The sequence below is a fragment of the Carcharodon carcharias genome, chromosome 9 (assembly GCF_017639515.1).
Source record: "Carcharodon carcharias isolate sCarCar2 chromosome 9, sCarCar2.pri, whole genome shotgun sequence".
NCBI lineage: Eukaryota > Metazoa > Chordata > Chondrichthyes > Lamniformes > Lamnidae > Carcharodon > Carcharodon carcharias.
Genome location: NC_054475.1, coordinates 38,262,706 through 38,287,027, shown reverse-complemented (window position 1 = coordinate 38,287,027; position 24,322 = coordinate 38,262,706).

The window sequence follows — 24,322 nt, the reverse complement described above, 5'->3', positions numbered from 1 at the left end:
TTAACTGTCCAGCACAGACATATTTCATTTTCTCTTCAGTTTGCGTCACTCCCACATATGATATGAACATCCTATTTTGAATATCAGCAAATAGGCATCTAACCCACACTTCTCAATGTATCCTAGACACTTTTGCATACACACAGTGGAGAAAAAAACTGTGCATGCACGATGTAAAGTTCAAAAGCCATTAAAACAGGTTATGCTCTGTTAGTTACACTCGTTTCTGCACCCTTCAGCTGAAAAAGTTTGCTCATAAAGTTGCTGGAAGTAGAAGCTCTTAAAAGTGCAGTGTGGACAACAGGGTGTCTGAGACCTGGGCCTGAATTTTCGTGCCCTGGACGGATAGCTCGAATAGTGAAATTTCCTTGCTTGCCGCATCCACCTCAGAAGAAACTCTCCCAAATGGCATGATCTTCATTCCAGGAGGGGGCAGGCTGTGGGTGGGTGTGGGATAGATTCAGGTCCCATCACCCTTGGATGGAAATCGGGGGCCACAAGGGCTGCTGAAAGCCAAGGCAGGCACTTTAATAAGCTCACCTTCGTTCACCGGGTCCTTGCCCCAGTTCTTTTGTTAAATGTTAGGCCCTCTAGCCATCATCCCTCACACCCGCTCACCCCCAACAATACCCCATGCCCCATCCATGCCCCATGCTAATTTAATGCCAACCCATGCTCCCACCCACCCCCATGGATCCTTATAGACCCCCAGAAAATTAATGCCAATTCATACCAACTTGCTGGCAACACACCCACCACTCTTTGTCCTTATACCCTCCATGCCAATACCCCAGTATCTACCATGGGTGGACTTCAGGAGCCATGCTGAGATGAAACAAAATAAAGGTTTAAATCTCTATTACAGCCTTCACCATATAAAAAAGCATTCCCATTCATGAAAACCAATTCAAAATATTTAAACTCCCTCAAGTACTTAATCTCTTTTAAAAATGAACAGACATGCATTCATAACCCCACATGACAGCTAATCTTTTAATGACCTATTTGAGCTGTCAGTCAAACTGTGAACTTAGGGCCCCCTACTGAAATAATGACAGATTGAAGAAAGCAGCCAAGCATTAATAACCACAAAATAAGAGCCCTTGGTGTAATGTTAACAAACAGCAATTGTAACTGCCAGACCAGATTTTTTTCAACTCTCACTGGCACAGGCCTATTTTTAACATTTTTGAAGGGCTGGGGATTTAAATAAATTGACAGCTTGATGGTTCTATAGACCTTATCCAACCTTCAAGTTAAACAAAAAAACTGGTCTGGCAGTTATAATAGCTTTTTATTGACATTACTCCACGGGCTATTATTACATCATGATACATCATTATGCCATTTTACGATTACTCTACAAGTTGTTAACCCCCACACTGCGGGTTAAGGCCCTTGCAGCAGCAGAAACGGGGTCTGTTTGAACCTAGCGCTGAGTTCAAATGGCCCAGCTGAGTTTGGGTTTTCCTCATGTGTGAGTCATGCCCCACGCCATTTCACCTACCAGTGAAAATGGGATCTGTCAGAAATGGTAGGGGGTGGGGTGGGTCTTCCAGTTCTGGGGTCTGTCTGCCATTTCGGAGTCACCGTGACTGTACGAAAATCCTGGCCCTAGTTGTCAATGGGAAAAAACAGTTTATAATCTTAATTAATGAGATTTAAGAATTGTGAAGAAGAGGAAGGGTTGATAAGAAGATCAAATTAGAAAGGGTTAATTCAATGTCAAATCAGGTACAGAAAAATAAAGAGGGAAGGAAAGTTTGAATTAAGGGGAAAAGAACACAACATTGAAAATTAAGAATAAAAAATGTTTTAAATTTTACATTTTTAAAATCCTCTTAAACAATTCATAACATGAAGAAATGCTGCTCCACACTTATACTTGTTTATTTTACTGAACAAATATCACACCAATATTTAACATTATCATATCAGAAGGGTGCTTACGCTGTTACTAGACTTAACTTACTGGGGTAAGTTTAATGGCCAATGAATGTGCCAATGTAGCAAATTCATAAAGGATATGTTGAGAGTTGAGAAGCGACATAAGGCAGGAAAATGCCATTATCCTCAAAGCTCTCAGAAATGTTGGATGCTATGGGCCCCATCATAGTCGCATGATGCAGAGAGCCATTTCCTCTGTAGGGCTAAGGAAATGCAGCCATCCTTGTCCCCCATCAGCTCTGTTATCCTCCTTTCTGTTGTGTGCCATCTTGTCCTGCATGAGAGCGGGCAGAATGTCAGTGATTGTGTAGCACTGCATTTCGATGATGTGCCTGTCATATAGCTGAATAACTGGAGGTATGCGGAAGCAGTGTGAGATGGGTGTGAGGCTGGCAGTGTTAATATGAGGGAGAGGTGGAGTATGCGAGTGTTAAGTGTGAGTCTGAAATGCTAGGATGTGTTGTTGGGTGAGTGATGGGATCATGGTGCATTGAGCAGCTGTGGTGGATAGGACATATTATGTGAAGATGAACTCACTGATGTTGACCGGCTGTGTGAAGTCATTAAATCCCTTGTAGCACTGCAGTCAGGTCCTTGGTTTGAGGCTCTGGGTATTGACCTTCTTAACAACCTACTCCTACTCCCTTCTGTGGGTGGCCCCTGAGGATCTCCTGGCCCCTTGTAGGGCTGTGGCATCTTCCTCATGCCCACCTGCACCATTAATGCCTCCAGCTCCATGTCCATCACCAAGGGTCTTGTGTCTGCCCTGATGGTCACTTTTCAATACCTTGCGCTGCAGACATTTTTGTTGTGCAGTTTCTGTTTAAGAGACAGGCTGCCTTTAAGAGGACCAGGCTGTCTGTGACACATAATTAATGAACAATGCAGCTGGTACCTCCTGTTGAGTGCGGAGTTTGCCAGCAGCATTATAGAGCAGAGAGCAGCATTGGAAGTATACCAGCTAGTGCCACAATCATTTAGTTGGGGTAGGTACATAGATTTCTTGTGCTGCCCACCTTGATCTAAATGGGCATGGGCACATCATGAGTCATGAACCCCTGCACCTGAGACTCAGGGCAAACAATTTCCTAGCCCTATTTGTCTCATTAAGGATTCTTCAATCTGATTGATTGAACAGCTACACTGTTGCATGTCCTATTCATGCATGCCACAGAGCCTCTGTGGAAGGCATCACATAGAATCAGATTTCCGATAGCAGCAAATTGTCATTAAAAATCAACAAAAACTTTGAGGGCATATATCAGCGCAAATGAAGTGGCAGACACCATTCCTTCACCATTGACTGAAAAATCGGATCCTTTATTTTCAATAAAGTGAAGCTGTACAGAGGAGGAGCGATGTGTATCGTGGTGTATTTGAAACTTGAATTGAGAATAAGATTTCAGACCAACAGTGCTAATAAAATAGAGAAAGACAAAAATATTGCAATGGACAAAGAGAGGATGGAGGTTAGAGGTGATCCTGTTCAGCAGATTGAAGAAAAAGCGGAGCAAGATCTAAACTTAATTGCAGAAATTGCTGTGATTGTAAAATTCTAAATGTGATTTTTGAGTGCATTTATGATTTTGCAATGATATTTTATATAAAAATGATTGAGTCACTATCCTCAAAATCTCTGATGCCTTCAACACTCTTGATCAATCAAATCTTCTTGAATGCTTCATCTAGACAATCCAGTCCTGCTCTTCTCATATCTGTTAGCCTATAGGCATTCCATTGCCTTAACTGGGTTTTCTGTCCTCCCCATCACCACCCCACTCCACCCCAAGCCATACATATACTGTCATGTGTGATATATCTGCATGCTATCCTTGGCACCTTCCTTTTCATCATTTAACATGCCACTCCCTGATGAAATTATCCAGAAGCATTGGGTCAGCTTTTGTTTATATGTCAATGATACCCAGCTGTATTTTGCCACTCCCTCCATAGATACTATGTCAGCTGTCGTCAACTCCAACTGTCTATTCAACATTAAAAAAACATGAACATCCCGAACTTTCTCCCAGTAAAAACCAATATTACACCCTTTGAGCCCTGAAAACATTTGCATATCTCTCGTCTTGACTTCTCATTTTCTGGCTGCCAGTTCAGCTGCAGGTATGAACCATTCGTGCTTTTCTTTGGCCCTGTGCTCATCATCTGTCTCCAACATCCCCTTCTTTCACCTCCAAAACATTGTCTACTGCCACACATACTTCATCTCCTCTGCCAAAACTTAATCCAGGTTTTTAACTACCTGGACCTTTTCAACACTCTCCTTTAGCATTGCAGAACTTGGAATATTAGGAGAAGGTAATAATAAATTGATCATATGATTTTTAATCCATTAAAAAAAGAAAACACTAAAGTCTTACAATCCCTGTAGAGACCAATAACTTCAAAAAATAAATTTGACTTTCCAGCTGATAGCTGAAAGGATGACACCACAAAATTTAACATTTAGATTTTTACTGTAACAAACATATGAAAAGCACTACTGACTAAATACTATTTTTGTCAATAACTTATACTTTAAACCACAGAACAGAACTTTCCCCTTCTGTTACTAAGAAACCCACTTCACAGGTATACTTTACACAGCCCAATAAGTACTAATTCAATTTTTACGGACCCATTCCAAAGTAACTCTTAGCTCCCATGGGTTTACTTCTGTTCCTTTCCTTCCCCCATCTGGTAACTTTTAACTCCAGAATTGTCTTATATAGAGAGGATTTTCCTCATGATTCACTCTCTAGCGCAAGCTAGACAAATTCACCAACTTTGTTTCAAATCATCATGAATTTGGTCTTTTCAGTCTGAACACAATCTTTCTCCCGCATCCCTGTGTGATAAACATAAATACTTTGGACCTCTATCTGCTCCTTTTCTCCTGACGAACTTATCTGTGAGTTTCAGGAATACCTTAGAAACCTTTCTCCTCCCAAAGCCCAACTCTGTCGCAATGTGAATTGCTTGGGTGTTGTATCTAGATAAAAATACTGATTCGCCACCCTTGGGACACCAGCTCTCTTTTACCTTGGAAGTAAATGAACACTTGAAGTATAGATGTTTACAATCCAACATTCTCTGGGATTTCAGAGATTAGCAGTCTAACCAATTAAGCACAGATGCAGCTGCCACTGTTTTCAAGTGTGAACACCTCACTTCTTTTCAGCAAACAACCTGGACCTTCCTTTAATCTTTAACAGCCATGTCACCGAGACATGTTGTTAGAAAGGCTTCAGCACAAGTCACATGACCCCATTCATTTTATCTTAAATTAAAGACACAATCCCAAAATACAACCACCTTATAAGCATCAGATTTGTAACAAAAGGCATAAAGTGCCATAAGGTGATAGAAAAGACTAGGGGCAAAATTTTGCCGTCGGAGAGCAGGGTGCGTGGCCTACTCACCGACATGTAAAATGACGCTGGATGATGTTGGGCGGAACCCCCAATTGAGGCCATTGACAGGATCATTTAATCAATTAAAGGACTTGCCCGTCTAACCTTAAGGTTGGTGGACAGGCCAGGAGCTCCGGCGGCAATTAGAGAAAACATGAAACCTCATCCACCAGCGGGATGTACTTAGCCTCAGGGAGATGTGCGCTCTTTCATGCGCATGCGTGAAAGAACGCACTCTCGCTTTTGGGGAATCCCCCCCCCACCCGCACAGGAAGTCACACTGGTGGGCCTTAATTGGCCCGCCCGCGTAAAATGGCGGTGTGGCCCGCTTCGCTGGCAGGGATCGGCTCCCTGCCCGCCCGCCCGACAGGCAGAAAATTCTGCCCTAGGTTTATTTCTTGTTGAATAATCGTCTTGCAACATGTTGAAACTTGTTGCAATAAATGCTTTCAAATTGATTAAAATTTTTCAAACAAATAAAAATAAATGAAGGGACATGTTTGATGGTATAAGTGTGATGATTTTTCATGAATTTATATCACCATTCTCTAAACTAACAGCTTTACATTATAAACCATTAGCACCGTGTATAAAATGTTATTTTTCACATCAGTCAACATTCATGTACCCTCTGTTCTGACTCGCTTGATGAAATGTGTTAAGATGGATGACAGTTTACTTTGACATATAGAGTAATTGAAGAATGTTACTGACACAAGGAAATTAAGAGGATGCTGCTGATGGAAACAGTGCACACATTCATAATTGGGTGTCCTATCATATAAATCTGATACATGAGACCAGCAGCAGCTGCTTGTGCATTGGATAAACATTCATGACCTGATCTGCATGCTGGCCGGGTGTTCCTTGACTTATACTTCACCCCCTACTATGCTGACATTTGGGGTGTTTTCAGAGGCACAAGAAAGCAAGTGCATAAGTCATCTGAGCATTCTAAAATAATCTTTCAAGTGTTCAGATAATCAAACAAAATATTCTGAAAATAAAAATAGTTAAAAAAAAATAAAAAATTAACACCATAGCCAATAATTTAACAAACATGATGGGCCTTGTTTCCTGTCTATGTTATGGAAAAGTAATCCTGTGCAGGGTCCATTAGTGAACTGCTCCACTGGAAGAGCAGGAGCAGCCCTGGCCTAGCTGCTAATCCTTACATAGCATCTCTGGGATTTCACTTCACTCCACCTTTAAGGGCCCACTTCTAGCTTGGCTCAGTTTCACATATTCTCCAAAATGGCACACTGCCTCTCATCACTCATTCACTCTGGTGGCTTACAATGTTATTCTAATGAGAACTGACCACAAACTGCATCATCTGACATGGGCACAGCAGTCTGGGCTGGTTGGCTGACAGGCCACAGCATGGGCACTGGTGGAATCCCAGTGGTGGGAGGATGAAAATGGCCATCCTGGGAGAGAAACAGCATGTTCCTGCTCCATTACACTGGTCAGGTGTAGTACTTCAGCAATCCTCATACTCTGTTGGCAGGCAGATTGCATGCTTTGTAAGGATTAGCAATGACATCCTGTACGTTTTGAACACATGTTTTCACAAACGTGAGGGCAGAAAGATGACCTTACAGCACAGGAGCCTGAGCTTCCACTGCAACACAGAGACATTGGGTGGCTTCTGCTTGTGCTGCAATGGAAGCTGAAACATCAAGCATCAGACACATGCATCAAGGTTGAGTCCATAAGTGCACTAAGGGAGCTGGTCACTATTTTTACATTGGAAAGAATGAACTCTAAGCTTTGCATAAAGCCTTGTGGCAAGTTGGTGCTGGACTCCAGTTACGACATGGCAGACAAGGGAAACTTGGTCATGCTATCACAATGGTTTTGCAATTTGTATTTATTATGAGAAGATGTGTGTACCGAATTCAGGAATAATAAGTCCACCATGAACTTCAGAGATTTTTTAAAAATTTACATATTTATCAAGAAAATAAAATATTTCAAGCACATATATAAGATCACAATTATCTACCATTATAACAAATCCTAACATTCCTAATTGATCTGACTCCCAGTTGCACGCCCCCTTTAAGGCAACAGTCCAAAATAGATTTTAGATTTAAAATGAAACCAGCAAGTTAACACAATATCTTCTTGATAATGGAATTCCAAATGGCTTCCCCACCTTCAGCTACTTTACATAGCAGACTTATGCAGAAATGGCTGGAGGCTTCTTGAAGGCTGTTTCACACACTCCTGTTAGATCTTATATGGCCCTCTCCTCACGTAGACTTTCATTCTCCTTTATATATGCTTCACTCTCTTTACTATGCAAATTCTATTGTTCCATATGTCTTTGAAACTGTATCTTCCTCATAATATAAAAAAACTTTCATGTTGCCAATATTGTCAGGAACCTTTGGGAAAATAATAAGCACACCCCTTAGCCTGCTTATTTGGCTAGTTGTAAACAAAATTACATCCCTTTAAAATCCAACAATCCCTTCCCTTATCTAAAAATGCAAATGCCCTTCACACCTCACATGCTAAGCCAGCACCCATTTTACTCATTAGCATCTCAAGCACATTTCTACACCTAGCCTCTTTTGATGATTTCAAGCTTGCAGGCTACTTGACTCCAAATGTAGTTAAATTACACAAACAGAACCTATACTTACACCAATAAACCAACTTTACAATAATCAGAAAAATATTATGAAAATTATTATACTTTCATCACACTCCTCCATCCTCCTTGGCATTGGCTGTAGGCTTTATGGAAGGCATGCCAATGCACCAAGCATTTCATGTGCATACCAATCAGTCTTATTCGGCAGCCCACCCCAACAATGTGCTCTTTTGAATCCTCTACAACAGAATTCATGTGTGACTTTACCCTCTGGCAAACTGATATCTGTGCGATTCTTCCTCCTGGTTCTTTTCCCTGATCACAGGCCACTCATGCCTGCTATCTCACCAAATGCAGATCCTGCCTGCAAGCCATCCTCTAAAATACACAGTGGCAGTATCTGGGTTTGTGTCTATCAGTGACAGTGTTTTTCCATTACTTTCTTCCACTCCTTACCCTTCCAGCAGTGCCTGGGCAGATAGAAGTCCTTGGGTATGTGAAAAGAGTAAGGAACAATAGCAGGGTTGTCATGAAGGGAAGGGGCAAAGCAAGTGATGCATGCTTACACCATCTGCAACTTGTAAATCAGAAAAGAATGTGGGTGGGTGGATGGAAGGAAGAGGATTATCATCAATGGTTTCAACTAAACGGCTGGCCACATCTCAGTGAAGATTATTCCAATGATAGCGACCACCACCTCCTCCATTGGGATAAAGACATGCATCCATGCCTTGTTCCTTGCCAGTTATGCTCCTGCTGCCTCTGGTTATGCACAACTTGTCCTGATAGACAGAGGAATCTGTGGCAGTGAGTGCGGAGCAATCTGTTCATGAGATGTGGCTGTCTATGGTTGAATAGCTGGCAGTGTATGCAAGGTGAGATGCGGGTGTGGATGTAGCAGTGGTAAACGGGTGTAGTAATGCTAAGCAGGTGCAGTATGTTATGGACCTCAGAAGAAGAGGAGAAAACTCTACCATTTTTAAAAGCGAAGGTTGGGTCCTTGGAGTTGGGAACTACAGTTCCCGATGGAAGAATTGTTTCTACACATGCGGTGGCCCTGGAATGGCCACACGTGCACAGCTGGGGCACGTTCACTTCTTCAGGCCGGTAGATAGCCCTGTACACATGTACAGTTTTTTCTTGTTTTCTTTATTTTAAAAGATAATCTTGTGCCTGTGCAGAAGGGAAAGAAGACCCCCAAAAGTGAAAAGTGGGTCAGGTGACCCAGAGAGAACACTATTCCCACGAGAGTGGGAGCTGGAGGGAGCAGGTCCCAAAGGAAAGGAGAGAAAGTGGGGCAGAGGGAAGATGGTCAAGCCCAGAGAAAAGGACAGGAATCGGAAACAGGTCCTCTTCAGTGGAATTGAAAGTAAGGAGCAGAGAAAAGGTTTCAAGTTAAAAAGACAGAGCTGCAGGAAGCAAACTTAAAGCAAAGTAGCCTTGCGAGAAGCCAGGTTATCCGAGGAGACATCCAAAGATTGGTGACTCGTAACTATGTGCCTGTGAATCAGTGGTGTTCTGTTGAGAGGGCTAAGTATCTGACAGAGTGCGTGGAAGGCAAAGCTTGAATGCAAGTGGCGATCCAGGGGAAAGAAACCCTGGAGGTGAATCCTTGTTGAAGACCTCTGAGAGAAAGCATTATTTGGACAAAGATTCCAAGGCAAGTTCTTTGAGGGAGATTGGAAACTCTTGTTTCAGGCAGAGTTTCCGTGAGACCAGTTGGCTCACCATGTGACAAGTGTCTGGGGGAGTTGATGAGAAATCCACAGCCTCTGTTTTGGGTGACATCTGCCACTTGATCTTGGAGTATAGTGTGTCCAACCACAGGTTGTCTATTGGCTTACATGGCTGCATACTTACTGTGGACATTAGATTACAAGATAGATTTTGTAACTTGCGTTATCATTACAAATCTGTTTATAAGCTTGAGTGAAGGAGTAATGCAATATAGTTTTTATGGTTTTTTTCTTGTTTAATAAATGTTTCATTCTTTTGTTAAAAGTTCATCAGCAGCTTCCTGTGAATGTGTTCATTAACCACTCTCCATGTTTCTAAACAGAAAATAAAAGTTGGGATCGATCAAGCCAGGGTCCCCCCCAGGATCTGACTTATCCAGTCGTAACATTACTGGAATCAGAACAAGTAACACTAAGTGCATGTAGCATTGCTAAATGTGTGAGGATGAAGTGAAACTATGAATGTTAGCGGTATGAATCATGATTAACAGAGATGGCTGGTAGGTGAGTGAAGTTGTGTAGTGCATTGAGCAGTGTATCAGGCTCATGACATTTGGTGGGATATGGTATTTGCTGACCTTAACTACTCTTGTCAGGGCATTGAACTTTTTGCGGCACTTCATCCATAACCTCAGGATGTAACTCCGGGCATTGACTGCAATGATTGACTTGTCCCACTGCCTTCACAAATTTTGTCTGAAAGGCCCCCTTCAAATCTCTCTTCCTCTCCACTTCCACTGCCAAGGCATCCAGTGCCATATTAGAGAATCTTTGAGCATGCTCTCTCCCTGTTGTTCCATAATTCACTCTTGTTTCTGCTCAGACTCTTTGTTCAGACTTTCTTCTACAAACTATTCCAGTATGTGCTCCAGCCAAAGTGCATGTCCCCTTTAAGAGATGCAGGCTGGCTTTAATTCCTGTAGGCTAACTTGAAGTGGTTCTCGTCTTGCACAAACCGGCTAAGTCATGCTGTCTGCTTTGGACACGTTGGCCTGAATTTTCACGTCGGCCATTTGGGGGTGGGGCCTGCTCGCCCCCGACTTCATCCCGGTCCCTTTAAAGTTTTAGGAGGGCGGCCGGACAGTGAAATCAGCTGTCCACCCGCCGACCTGTCAATGGCCAATTGAGGCCATTGACAGGCTAATTAAGATAATTAAAGACCTGCCTGTCCAACCTTAAGGCTGGCGGGCAGACCAGGAGCCCCAGCGGGCTCCTGATAATACATGAAACCTCATTTACTGTCGGGATGAGGTTTCATGTCCGTTTTGAAAAAGTGTAATAAAGTTTATGTCCTTTTTATTAACATGTCCCATCTCGTATGACACTGTTACATGAGGGGGACATGTTAATATTTTTAAAATTTTTCTATTTTTAAAGTTTTTTGCACTATCAGTAAGCTCCCTGAACAGCACTTTGTCTCAGGGAGCAGGGCGCTCTTTCGCGAAAGAGCGCACTTAGACAGTTGGGGGAACCCTCCCCCCGCTGCACAGGAAGCGCATTCCAGTTGGGCAGGCCCCTGGGCGGGCCTTAATTGGCCCGCCCACTCAAAATGGCTGCGGGCCCAGTTTCGCTGCCGAGCCGGTGGGGCCCGCACGCCCACCAAGGGCAAAATTCTGCCCATTGGTTCAGGGTCAAACAAACGTTGCTTCCTTGTGCCTGAATTTGGGGCAATTGAATAATTCCCCCCATAACTTTCTTCCTGCATTAGTATAGAACAGCTTTTTCTGAGTTGAACAAAATACAGCATAAATCAATTTCAGAATAATGGAATCACTATCTTAGGTAGGTTCAACTTAAAGTAGCATTACTGCTTTAGCAAGCCACAATTTACCAAATCATTCTGAGGCCCAGAATTTGCTCCTGGTTCTGTATCATTGTATTTTAAAGCCTCTTTTACTGGATTCTATATGAGAACAAAGACTATGCTTTCCACCTTTCTATAGGGCAGAATGTTAAGCTCGGTGGGCGGGCGCGCGCCTGACCTGGCCGAGTGTAAAATGATGTACGATGACGTTGGGCAAGCATCCTGATGTCATTGCGCAGGCCCGTGATATTTCGTTTGGTGGGTGCACGCCGGAGTCGGCAGTGCGTCCGCCGACAGTTAAAAGGCTGTTAAGGCCATTAGAAAGGTAATTAAATTCATATTTATGCTGCCCGTCCAACCTAACCAAGGGCCTTTTAGCCTGCCTTTGCACTTTTAGAAAACTTCATCCACAGGCAGCATGAGGTTTCCTAAAGCTAATAAAAATCAAATAAAAATGTGACACTTGAATTAAAAAAATGTCCTTCTCATGAGGGGACATGTTTTATTTTCTTTTTTTTTAAACAGTGTTTCATCTCCCTGAGTCAGCCGGTGCCTCAGGGAGATTATGAAGCGCTCACTCGCGCACATGCATGAAGTTCGCATTTGGACCTCTCAACCTCCTCCCGCTGCCCACACAGGCAGCGGTCAGCCTTGCCACTCGTGTTCTATGCTTGGCGGGCCTTAATTGGCCTGCCAGCTTGAAATTGCGATGCGGTCCCGACTGTCCCCACCCGCCCCCCTGCCGAGCCCGCATGCCAAGGGCAAAATTCTATCCATGGTCTTTAACGTTGCAATGCACTCATCCACTTTTGAGTGTATTGCATGTTAATTGGTTCTTCAACAGAATTGCAAATAAGTTAGTAAGATATAGGGCAGAATTTTATGGCTGACATGTGGGTGGCGGAGCCCGCAGGTCAGCGCGTAAAATATCGCATGCTGATTTAGGGTGAGCGTCCTAATGTCAGCACGCGGCATCGCGATATTTAGCTGGGTGGGTGCGCTATGAAGTGCAACACGTGCCCGCCATTAATTAAAGGCCTTGTTAAGGCCCTTAACTCGGTAATCGACACTGATTTTGAGGAGCCCTTGCGATCTTCGCCTTGGCGCACGGGCCCAATGGGCAGGCGGGTAACTGATTTTTTAACAAACCTCATCCATGGGCGGGATATGTGGGCTCAGAGGGGTTGTTAATGTTTTATCTGAAGTATTTATTGCAGAAAGTGTTTTAAATTTGCCTGTGTGATTGTTAGCAGTTCAGATCGATTTCCAATAGCTTTCTGTGTACTTTGAAGCTTCAGCTCATCAGTCTGCAGACAGTAATCTTTATCGGGCCTGCAGCTTTCCAGAGGCCTCCATTTAGCCTGGGTATGGGTTCTAACATCTCCACTGGAGGCAGCTCCTCTGAGGAGGAAGGAAGGGATAGAATAAGGAGGAGGCCAGGAGTGGACAAGCAGCCTCCAAGGGAGGCCAGGTGCAGGCACAAGGGGCACAGGGCCAAGAGGTTGTCCAAGGTGGAAAGGGCCGCAGAAGATGCCACTGTCCTGCTGCCAGGCTCTACAGGCAGCAAAGCAGCTACCTCAATATGACTAAGGTGCAGTGCCAAAGGAGGCTCCGTCTGTCAAAGGGGAAAGTGAACTGTATTTGTCAGATCTGGCCTGGAGATCTCCCCTAAATGTGTGGGTGGACACCCCATGCCAGCGGCTCTGAAGGTCACAGTTGCCCTCCACTTTTACGCATCTGGCTTCTTCCAGGGGTCAGTGAGTGATTTTTACGGTGTCTCCCAATCAGCTGTCCACACTTATGTCAAGCAGGTTACAGATGCTCTGTTCAGACAGGCACTGACCTTCATCCATTTCCGCTATGACCAGGCAAGTCAGGCACAGCGAGCCAGAGGCTTTGCGGCCATTGCTGGCTTCCCCCGTGTCCAGGGTGCAATAGACTGCACACATGTGGCTATCAAGGTGCCTTCATCAACAGGAAGGGCTTCCACACCATGAACATGCAGATAGTATGTGATCACAGGATGCAGATTCTACAAGTTTGTGCAAGGTACCCAGGCAGCTCCCATGATGCCTACATCCTCAGACACTCCCAGGTGTAGGCGCTCTTCAGTGCTCCAGCTCTGCTGGATGCTTGGCTGGTGGGTGACAAGGGCTATCCCCTCAGAAGGTGGCTCATGACGCCATCTAAGAACAAAAGCTGAGGAGCGCTACAATAGGAGCCAGGGCACCACAAGGGCTGTGGTGGAGAGAGCCATCAGTCTTCTCAAGATGCACTTCTGTTGCCTGGACCGCTCAGGGGGCACAATCCAGTACCTCCCAGATCATGTCTCTGTGATAGTGGTAGCATGCTGCGCTCTGCACAATCTTGCGCTGGAAAGGGGGGATGCAGTTGACGATGAAGACCTTGACGCAGTGGATGAAGCTACACATGATGAATCCAGCAGTGGCTCAGAGGATGAGGAAGCACAGGGCAATGATGAGGTTCAGCACGCCAACCCACTACTACACCAAGGAGGCAGGGACACCCGGAACACTTTAATCCAACGAACATTCAACTAGCTCCACACACATGGATCAGTAGGACCATCATTGCCTGGCACTTCCACACGTGGCACTTAGGTGCTACATCTTCAACCTCATCAGCTGCAACTTAGGGCTTAGTACAGAAACATTAATGTCCGCTCAAACACTCATGATATGTCTGTGAAACATACAAATGCAGCACAAAGAAAACACCCTCAGCCATAGTCAGAAAAGTGTACTTTATTCCCACCAAAATAAACCACATACGTCACTCTGACGTACATAATGATATATTCCTTAATCTAGGGCCAACACAAAATCACCAGTGACAAACCCATGGAGTGCCTAACGTGCCTTATGCTTACATTTGCGGGTGCTACGTCTAGGTGCCGCCCCATCACTCAGAGTGGCTTGTGAGACAACCTGCTGACTCTGCTGTCCTGTTGGCCTCAATGATTTTGGCGGCTGTCTTCTGGCCCGTGGAGCCTGTGCTGGCCCCTCCTGGGAGGGAGTGGCCAGTTCCAGAACTGGCACCTCCCCAGTTGTCGCTGCCTCAATGGGTGCAGCGGTCACCGGCAGAGGGGCGGAGGAACTGCTGCCCTCATCCAGAGCGCCCTGAGAGGAGCTCGCAGCGACAACATGCAGCTGCTGAACCATTGTAAGGTCACAGTAGACCTCCCTGCTCACCGCAGATGGATGGGCACTGAGCAGTGACACTTGGTGCCCAGAACATCTCCCACATTGCGAATGACCACCTGTGGCCATTAGCGCTATGAGGGCCTGCAGGTCAGAGCGTAACCCAATCAGAAGATTCTCAATCTGCTGGAAGCCCCTCTTCATGAGAGTCGCTAATCTCTCAATGAAGGAAGCCTGAAGCTCTGTCCTGAGGTTCATGCCATCACTGAAACTCTGCTTGGATTCCTCCACCACAAATAACCAAGTGAAACACACCCTCATGCAACCCTGCCAGACTCTCCCATGCCCCCTCCCGCATGTCCTGCAGCTGCTGCATGGCTGACACCTCCAGAGGCACATCATCACTGCCTGACTCAGCATGTGCCTGGTCCCCTGCAAGTCCTCAGACTCTCTGTCCGTGCCATCTCCTCCAGCGCCCCGGGACACTAGACGACTCATAATCCCCACCGATGTGATAGTCGCTGCGCTGGTGCCTGGCTCACTGAAATGATGTGACGCAAGTTGCAAGTGTTGGCCTTCAGGTGTGGAGGGGGGGACTCTGGACTTGTTGCTGGCAGCCATGCGGTGGTGATGCTGAAATTAACAACAAGGACAGTGCATCAGTTAGCATTCAGTCAGTAACACCATTCTTCCCTATCCCCCCCCAGCCTCATAATGCGCTCAACCTTCAAGAACCTAAGGAGACGAACATTGGTGGGGTGGTAAATAGACAAGAGGAGGCCCAAACATTACACATGCATACAGACAGGCTGGTCAGATGGCCTAAGGAATGCCACATGGAATGTTATGTGGATAAGTGCAGTTAAGCACTTGGGCAAGACAAAGAAGGAATGGGAATACATGAGTAATAGTAGGACCGTGGGAAGTCACAACGATTACAGGGACCTTGCTGGGCAGACCCGTTAAGATAGCAGAACAGGAACATAAGGCGTTTAATAAGGTAAAAGCCAAACTTGCCTTTATTAGCCGAAGAATAGAATGTAGAAAAAGGGAGGTCATGTTGCAAGTGCAGAAAAGGCTGTCGAGGCCACAGCTACACTTCTGCGTCCAGTTGTGACCTGCGCTTCATGGGAGGGATGGCATTGAAGTGGGGAGAGTGCAAAGGTTTCTGACCTGGATGCATGCTGGCCTGGAGAGTTGGAGTTATGAGGAAACATTGCATACACTTGCGACATTTGCCGTGGAGCACAGGAGATTGACAGGTCACATTAGTGAACTTCATACCGTTATGAGGGGCATAGACCGGGTGGACAGAAGGCAACATTTCCCCTTGGCGGAGGGATGACTAACGTGGTGGCATTTATTTAAGTTGAGTGCCATGAGTTTGACGGGTGAGGTTCTGAGGACCTTTTAGACAGAGTAATGTGGGACACATTGGCTGAAAGGGTGGTGGAGGTACAAACCCTCCTAAGGTGCAATAAGTCTTTGGATGTGCAGCAGCGATGCCATGGCATGTTAAGCCATGGGGATACTGGTCACAAATGGGATAAGGTGACTTTGGAAGGTGCTAGTGATGCACATCCTCAAGGGGCCGAGGGACCTTTGTATATGACCCACACGTCTGACTGTATCAGTCTGTGAATGAGCAGTGTTGCTGCATTAATGATTGCAGCAATCATCAGTGCTTTGGATGGTGGGGAGACAGAGTGGATGGGACTGTGGGCCTCAAATACCTGGCCGCTGCACCCCAGCCTCGCTGACACCTGCCGACCTGGCCGCCTGCCTCCTCCCCAGCTCCATGGCCTGCTCATCATATCTGGTGAGGTGCTGCAGCACGGCATGCCCACCACCAGTCCGCAGATGCTCCCGACTATTGTTCTGTTTTTGCCTGCAGAACAGAGTAGAGCATTTATTGGGGCTGATCGCTCATGTACTCTGCGAGTGCACGCCGCACCCCAACCACAGTGGCCCATCTGAGGCCTCCAGCGGCTCCTGTCCACTCTACTGGTGATCAGTCCCCAGAAGATAGTACGGCTGCTCCCAACCCCCTCCCCTAATGGCCACCTTGGACACATTTGGTGTCCATCACTTTGAATAACACATGGGTCTTAGCGCCCATGGCAAGGAGGCGCAACTAGGTGCGGTACCGAGACCAGCAGATGGCTCTTGGCCACGACACCTTGAGGCTCCCCTTCTACAATCTCATCACCATCAATAAGACATGTGTTGGAGATCTGAATATGTGTCTAGCTGCCTCCCCTGCGGGTTGCCCCCAGACTACTCAAATGCGACAAACACCAATATATGCTGCAGGGAGAACCCGTCTTCTCTTCAACCACTAAGGCTGATGTAAGCATGGTAACTATCTGTTTGCCCACCCAGCGTGTGCCAAATGCCCAATGCAGTTATGACACTAGGACATGTCGGAAGAGGGGCGGTGCCCTCACAGGCTAAGGCTACTTGCTGGGTAAAATGGCCAAGGCTGACATGGTACTCACCCTTCCAGAGCGCAACAAATCATTGAAGCGCTTGCGGCTCTGGGTTTGTTGTGGCATCTTGAGAGCTAACAGCCTCCACCACCTCCTGCCACACCAGCCTGGTCACGTGGGGGGTCCTCCTCCTCCCATCCTCCGGAAACAATACCTCCCGATGATTTGACACCTCTTCCAGGAGGACAGCAAGGCAGGCATCAGAGAACGGAGGGGCACATTGGCCCCCCGCTGGCCTACCCTGCAGCCTGCCCCCCTCCTCCTCTTCTGCCCTCACCTCCTCTGGAGCCCGGTCGCTGGCCATGGTGAACAACCTAAATGAGGCTGCCTGGCTGTTCTTTATACAGATTGCCGTTTCCCCATTGGAACCGGCGGTCTGAACATGCGCGCCACAGATTTGAATTTCCCGCTGAACACGGGAGTCTGAAACGTGCTGGGCGGGCCTTAATTGTCCCGCCTGCACAAAATGGCGGCATGGCCCATTTCACCGGCGGCCATTGGCTCCACACCTGCCGCCGATTGTGTCAGGCCCGCTTGCCCAACAAACAGAAAATTCAGCCCATAATGTCTCATGCAGTTTTCTGTATGTAAACTTCAAACTTTAGAACCCACCTCTCTGTATTTCCTAAAAGCAGGGAAATACAATTTTTGGTGAGAGATCCCCAGACCCTTATAATATCTGTGTAGTTATAACCCAGCTGTTAATTATTTCGAAGGCTACCTGGAAGAAGGCAATATCCCTTGATAGTTACCTTCCTTGAGAGAAAGATGGTTCACTTGCCCAGACCCAAAAATGGGTCTATGGGAAGTGCCTATTCTGAACTCAAGCCAGAGTGATTATTGAAGGAGTGCTCCTGATCTGGGTTAGCCCCTAAAAAGGGGTTGAGGTTATAATTCACTTCAGTTCAGACCTCCTCTTACCTGTTCTAATCCGCACACTCTGGGTTTCACGCCATTAGCCCACTAAAATTCCACTTCAGTGGAGGCAGCCGGTGATTTAAATGGCCAGTTGCCTCTGTAAACTGTGCATGTGTGAACCCCGGCTGGATTCCAGTCTCGCCACCGCGGAAATAGGAATTGCTGGTCCGTAACTTCCATGCTCCCTAACATCAGATTTAGGGGGCTGCCCCAAAGATGCACTGGGGAATCCCTCTGGGAAGTTCCCAGGGAAGGGTTTGCATGGCAATTGCCCAGAAGTGCAAACTTCCTCTGGACAATTGCACTGTGCTGGGAATCATCTGAAAATACAGTTTAAATCGCAAACTTCAGATGGTTCCAACGGGGCTATACCAATCTTTTTTCAGAAAAGGTTAGAAGAATTAAAACCTCTTCTAACTTCTGAGTAACTATTGTAAAGACCCAGACCAACCCCACAGGTCTCCCCATCCATAGCTCAGACCCACCCCAGCCCCCCATCCCACCACAGACCTCCAACCCCACCACACCCCACCCCTCCCCCCCACCCCTCGTACATCTGATCGACGTCCCCATTCCCCTGGACCTCTGACCCGACCTGGGACCTCTGACCCACATCCTTGGACTGCTCCTGGACACCCCCAACCCCCAACTCCTATCTGCTTACCTTAGACGCTTACCTTTCCCCCGGCCTGTCAATTTCCCTGGCCATTTAATCTTACCTGCTTTACGGCAGCAAGTGCCTTAAAAAAGGGGCATGGCCTCCTTGAATCCGCTGGAGCTAGAATTCACTGGGACCTGTGATGAGTCTTTCGATGCCGGCTCCACCAAAGCAGCTTCGGTGAACGGAAGTGTTCACATAATTTTCAAGCCCAGGTGAGTAAGTATTTATTTTTCTTATTCCTGCGAGCAACACTTTCCGACGCCAGTCAGAAGTTAAGGCCAGCTATGTTTGGGGGTGGGACTTTGAATTTCTGGCCTGTTGCAGGGTGGCCGTGTTGTACTATTAGTAATAGACTTGAACTGTAGGCACTTCCTAAGTAGAAACATGTTTATTTACAATACACTCAGCAGCAACTACACATGTGTTTTCAACTCCAACTCTAACTCTGTAGCTCCTGCTACTCTCCTATTGGTTACTAAAGGTCATGTGATCTTTCTAACAAGTATTATTCTAAAAGGTACCTTACACATTAAAAAACACAATTATTATATTCCTCGTCCTTTAACTCGGCTATACATATTATATTTACAAGTGCATATTTTTCAAGACAACATAATATTTACACTGGGTAAGGAATTTACAAGTTCATTCTTTCAGGTGGTTGTGTGGTACTTGTGGAACTTCAGACTCCTTGTCAGGTAACACCTTTTCTGTAATTGCCTGAACATCAGATGCTTTGGTGGGCACTTGCAATTCTGTATCCTCAACTCTTACAGGAACATCGGTCAGGTCAGTTCTGGGTTGAATATCCTCAACAGGAAATGCAAACCCGGTCATAATCACTGGTGGAATCAAATCTTGGTGGTTTACCTCTCTCTTCCTTAAATGGTCCACATGTTTATAGATGATCCAGCCTTCCACTTCCACGTGGTAAGATAGAAGTCCAGTCACTGCACTTATTTCACCCAGTAACCAGTTTGGTCCATCCCCAAAGTTTTTCTCTTATACTGGCTCTCCCTCCGTAAATTTTCTCTCATGACTATGCCAGTTGTGTCTCGTATTCTGGCTTCCCTGACTCCTTTCCACCTTCCCCTCTAAATTCAGCATTATTAAGCTCAATATCATCCTGAGATGGCGTTTCAACAATAACTCCGCAGGTGTGATACCTGTTGTTGTGTGAGGTGTAGTCCTGTAATGAAAAAGAAAGCATGCTAGCTTGGTTTCCAAGAAATCATCAGTTACCTCCTTCATGCCTGTCTTGAATGTTTGAACCGCCCTTTCAGCCAGCCCATTTGAGGAAGGGTGGTACAGTGCAGTTTTTATATGAGTAATACCATTGAAGCTGATACTCCATTGAAACTCAGCATTTGTAAATGCTGTGCCAATATCGGAACGCCTACTTCTGGTAGTCCATGAATGGCAAAACTCTGATGTGGCTTTTCAATTGTAGCACCCAATGTTGGTGACTTCACTTCATATACGTCCAACTATTTTGAATGGGCATCGTCAATGAGCAGAAGCATGGTTTGCAGTAAAGGTCCCGCATAGTCAATGTGTAACTGCACCCAGGGTCTACCTGGCCACTCCCATGGGTGTAACAGAGCTGTCACTGGCAACTTTTGCAGTTGCTGACATTACACACAATGCTTTACCATACTCTCTATTTTGCCATCCATCCCTGGCCACCAAAAATGTGTGCTGTGTGCTATGGCCTTCATTCGGGAATTTCCTGGATGGGCACTGTGTAGTTCAACTAAAAGAATCTCCCTTCCCTTTGGAGGAACTATTACTCATGCTCCCCACAATAAGATGCCATCCTGACTGGTTATTTTATGTCTCCTGTTGAAGTAGAGTTTCATTTCACCAGATATGGGCTCCTGTGACCAACCATGTAGCTCTTGTTCTCATACTTGAGATAGGACTGGGTCCTGACCTGTCCAGTCTCTGCTCTGGCAGGCACATACTGGTGAGGAATCTAAGAAATTTAATAGTAAAACAAGTTCCTGTGGAACTGGGATGTGCTCATCATTTTCTTGTAAAGGCAAAAGACTAAGGGCATCGATGTTTGCGATTTGATTGCCAGGTCTATGTACGAAAGTGTATTCATATGCTGCCAGAATTAAGGCCCTATTAGGTATTTCTGTATCTTCTTTCTACGTCTCTTCTTCTTTCTAGTGCAGACTTTAATCTAGGCCTTCTTTTTGACTTCACTATTGGCCAGGTTTCTCTCAGATGCCAGCTAAGCTTGTCTGAGCTCAGTGGCTGAGTCTCCCAAAATTTCATCATCTGTTTGCTTCTTGGAAAATTCTGCGACTTTTGCTTCCAAAGCCTCTTTGCCTTCATTTAGTTGATTCTTCACCTCTTCCATCTCTTTCTTGTATTTGCTTTCTGCCTCCTGGAAAATTGAACATCGTTGTGCCTTCTCTGTAATTCATTCTTCAGTTTGTTCAAAGAAGTGCTTAATTCCTTCTGTTTCTCTTCATACTTTTCCAGAGATACAAATTTTGACTTGAAGGAATCTTGTCGTGTGTGAAGGTCTTTCAAAGGATTTTCTTTTTTCCCTGCAAAGGTTACTCATCTTGTCTCGAACTCTGTCATCAAGCAGGGTCTCTTTGAGTTTCTCCTGCTGTTCTTCCAGGTTTTGGCTTAAGGCAGCTTGCATTTCTTCAGGTTGTTGAGTCCTTACACACACTTTTTCTCAAAGCAGGAACACTTCCAGCTTCCATCTGGTATCCCAGTGGCCAATCAAGGTTGATTTCCCTCAGCCAATTTTGCCCTAGAAGGTTTGGTCCTCTGCCTCTCAGTACCAACACTGGTAGCTTTGCCAATTGGCTTCCATAATGGACAGTTACTCTGCTTATGCCTTTCACTTGAAAGTTTTCACCTGAATACATCTTTAGCTTGGCAGCCGTTTGTTCTAAACTTAATTTAGCGTTATGTTCACCATTATTCAAATATCTGAAGGTATGTTCCCCAATTACTGTAGTGGAATCTCCCGTGTCTACTTCCATTTTAACAGGTTTGCCTTTTATTTTCATTGTAACAAATATTGGCTCAGTCTTTCCAACTTTCAGATTAAACAATGAGCAAGTGTCTGAATTTGTTATTTCAGGCTCTTCTACATTGTAGGTTTCATTGGGCTACTTCTTTTGTTTACAAGCCTGCTTGAATCTTTCCTTGCACTGCCTCATTTTATGCCTATTTCTGTGACAATAGTAGCATTTGATTTTTTTAAACTGCCAATCGCTAAAAGACTGATTGTTTCCACCTCTAGTAAAATCATTTTTCAGTCTCGCTGCTAAATTATTTTTCTTTATCCTTCGGCTAGCAGGGGCTGTTTCCCGCTTCTCAGGAACTTTTGCGTTACTTTCACTTGAGGTTTCTCACCTGATGTGGAAGACAGTGCCATTTTGCACACCTTGCATTGCTTGTGGATCTTTTACAGCGCTTTCCATGGCCAGCACTATCTCTAGCACCTTCTTGAAATCCAGATTCACTTCAGATAATATTCTTTGCTGAATAGTGTCCTCTTTCACACCACACACTAAACGATTTCTTAACATGTTGTTCAGAGTCGTACCGAGCTCACAATATTCCATTAGCTGCATCAAATTTGTCACATAGCATGCAATTGTCTCACCTGGTGCTTTATTTTGCGAATTAAACCTGAACCTCTGCATCGTGACTGAGGGCTTAGGTTGAAAGTGACCCTTCATGAGGTCCACCAATTCATTGAAATTCTTCAAATCTGGGGCATTGGGTGCCGTCAAACTTAGAATCAAACCATAGGTTTTGCTCCCACTAGTCCTCAAGTGGATCACTCACCTCTTCTCTTCCCCCATAATCTCATTCACTTGAAAGAAGAATGTATTGAGACCAATCGTCTGTGGCTGGTTCAAAAGGATCAGTTTTCCCAAATTGTGGTGCTTTGAGAGAGGATAACTTCTTCAATTCTAACGGAGCTTGCAACTTACAATCACTGGGCGAGGTACAGTGCCAATTTCTTTTTAGGTTGATTTCTTCTGTTCAATCCTATTTTATCCTCATCACCAGTTTGTTGTAGGGTGACTGAGTTTTATTGCTAGTAAAAGAGTTGAACTGCAGACACTTCCTAAGTGGAAACATTGGCCAGAATTTTCGGTTCAGCGAGCGGAGGTGGGGCCCACTTGCCAAGGCGTAAAATGACGCGGGCTGACGTCAGGTGTGGGTCCTGACATCATCATGTGTCATTTAGATTTTCAGTTTGGTGGGCACGCAGCTGGCTCAGCTGTGCGCCCGCCAAACTGTCAAAGGCCTATTAAGGCCATTTAAAAACAATTAAATTAATAAACTGAGCTGTCCGTCCAACCTTAAGGTTGGACCACATTCCCTTCAGGGAACCCCACGGCACTCCCCCACCCACCCCTCCCCCTGCTTGCACAGGGAATGCACAGCGCTTCCAGGTGCATGAGGCCCGCCCACATAAAAGGCGGTGCGGACCCGATCGGGGGCGCCGATCAGGTTCGCACCCATTCCCGCCACTCCCACACAAACCCCCCCCGATGGGGAGAAAATTCTCCCCATTAAGTTTATTTACAATATACTCAGCAGCAATTACATGCGTGCTTTCAACTCCAAATCTATCTCTGCACTGTCTGCTGATGTCACCCCTGCTACTCTCCTCTTGGTTACTAAACATTATGTGATCTTCCCAGACAAATATTATTCTTAAAGGTATATTACACACTAAATAAAACCATAATTACTACATGGCCATTTCTGAGATTTTTGCCATGAATGAGAGACACTCCGTCATAGCAAAAATCTAGGCCTGAATTTTCAGTTTCAAATTTTGCAATTATTGCTGGGCACTTTGCAGTTCTAATTTTAATAGCATTGTTACAATTTGTGTTTAATTCTATAAATTGAATGTATCCTTTTATAGACATAAAGGGGAAGAAAATTAATTCTGGGAAAGCAATTCAAGTGGCATGTAAAATGGGTGACTAATTTGCTATTGTTCATTTTGCATTGTCACCCCATGGGCCTATTATTGTCCTTCGACCAAGCAGCAGTTTAACAGCTGTATTAGAGATGTTTAGTTTTCTCATGCAGGCTGTTAGTTCCATTTCTGGCTAGTCTTATGTGAGCAAACTCCCCCAAACTTCAAGCTGTGTTTTCACTTATGTTGTTGCATTGTATTTGTTTTTTAATCTTTTTATGAATTTTAGTACTAGCTTAAATGTTGATAAATCTTGCATACTTCTGCTTATGAAAACTTCTTTTTATTTAACCTGTAAGGTTATTTTATATATTACCCTCTAGGTTTTGTCAGTCAGCGTCTTGTAACTACTGTGCTAGATTTTTGTCAGTTGGTAAGTACATGAAACATGTAGAGAAATCAGGAGAATCTCTGGTTCAGTTTGCCTTCCTTGCTGAATTATCTGATTTCAACTTTAACTTGGACACTGAAATTATTCACACTTTCCTTGGGTTGCAGCGTGTGTGACGGTAGGGGAATAGGAACAGAAAAAGTCAGCCAGAGCTCCTGCTCCTAATTGCTATAACATGCGATTCTTCTGGAAAGTGCTTGTATGTCCATGTCAGGTGGG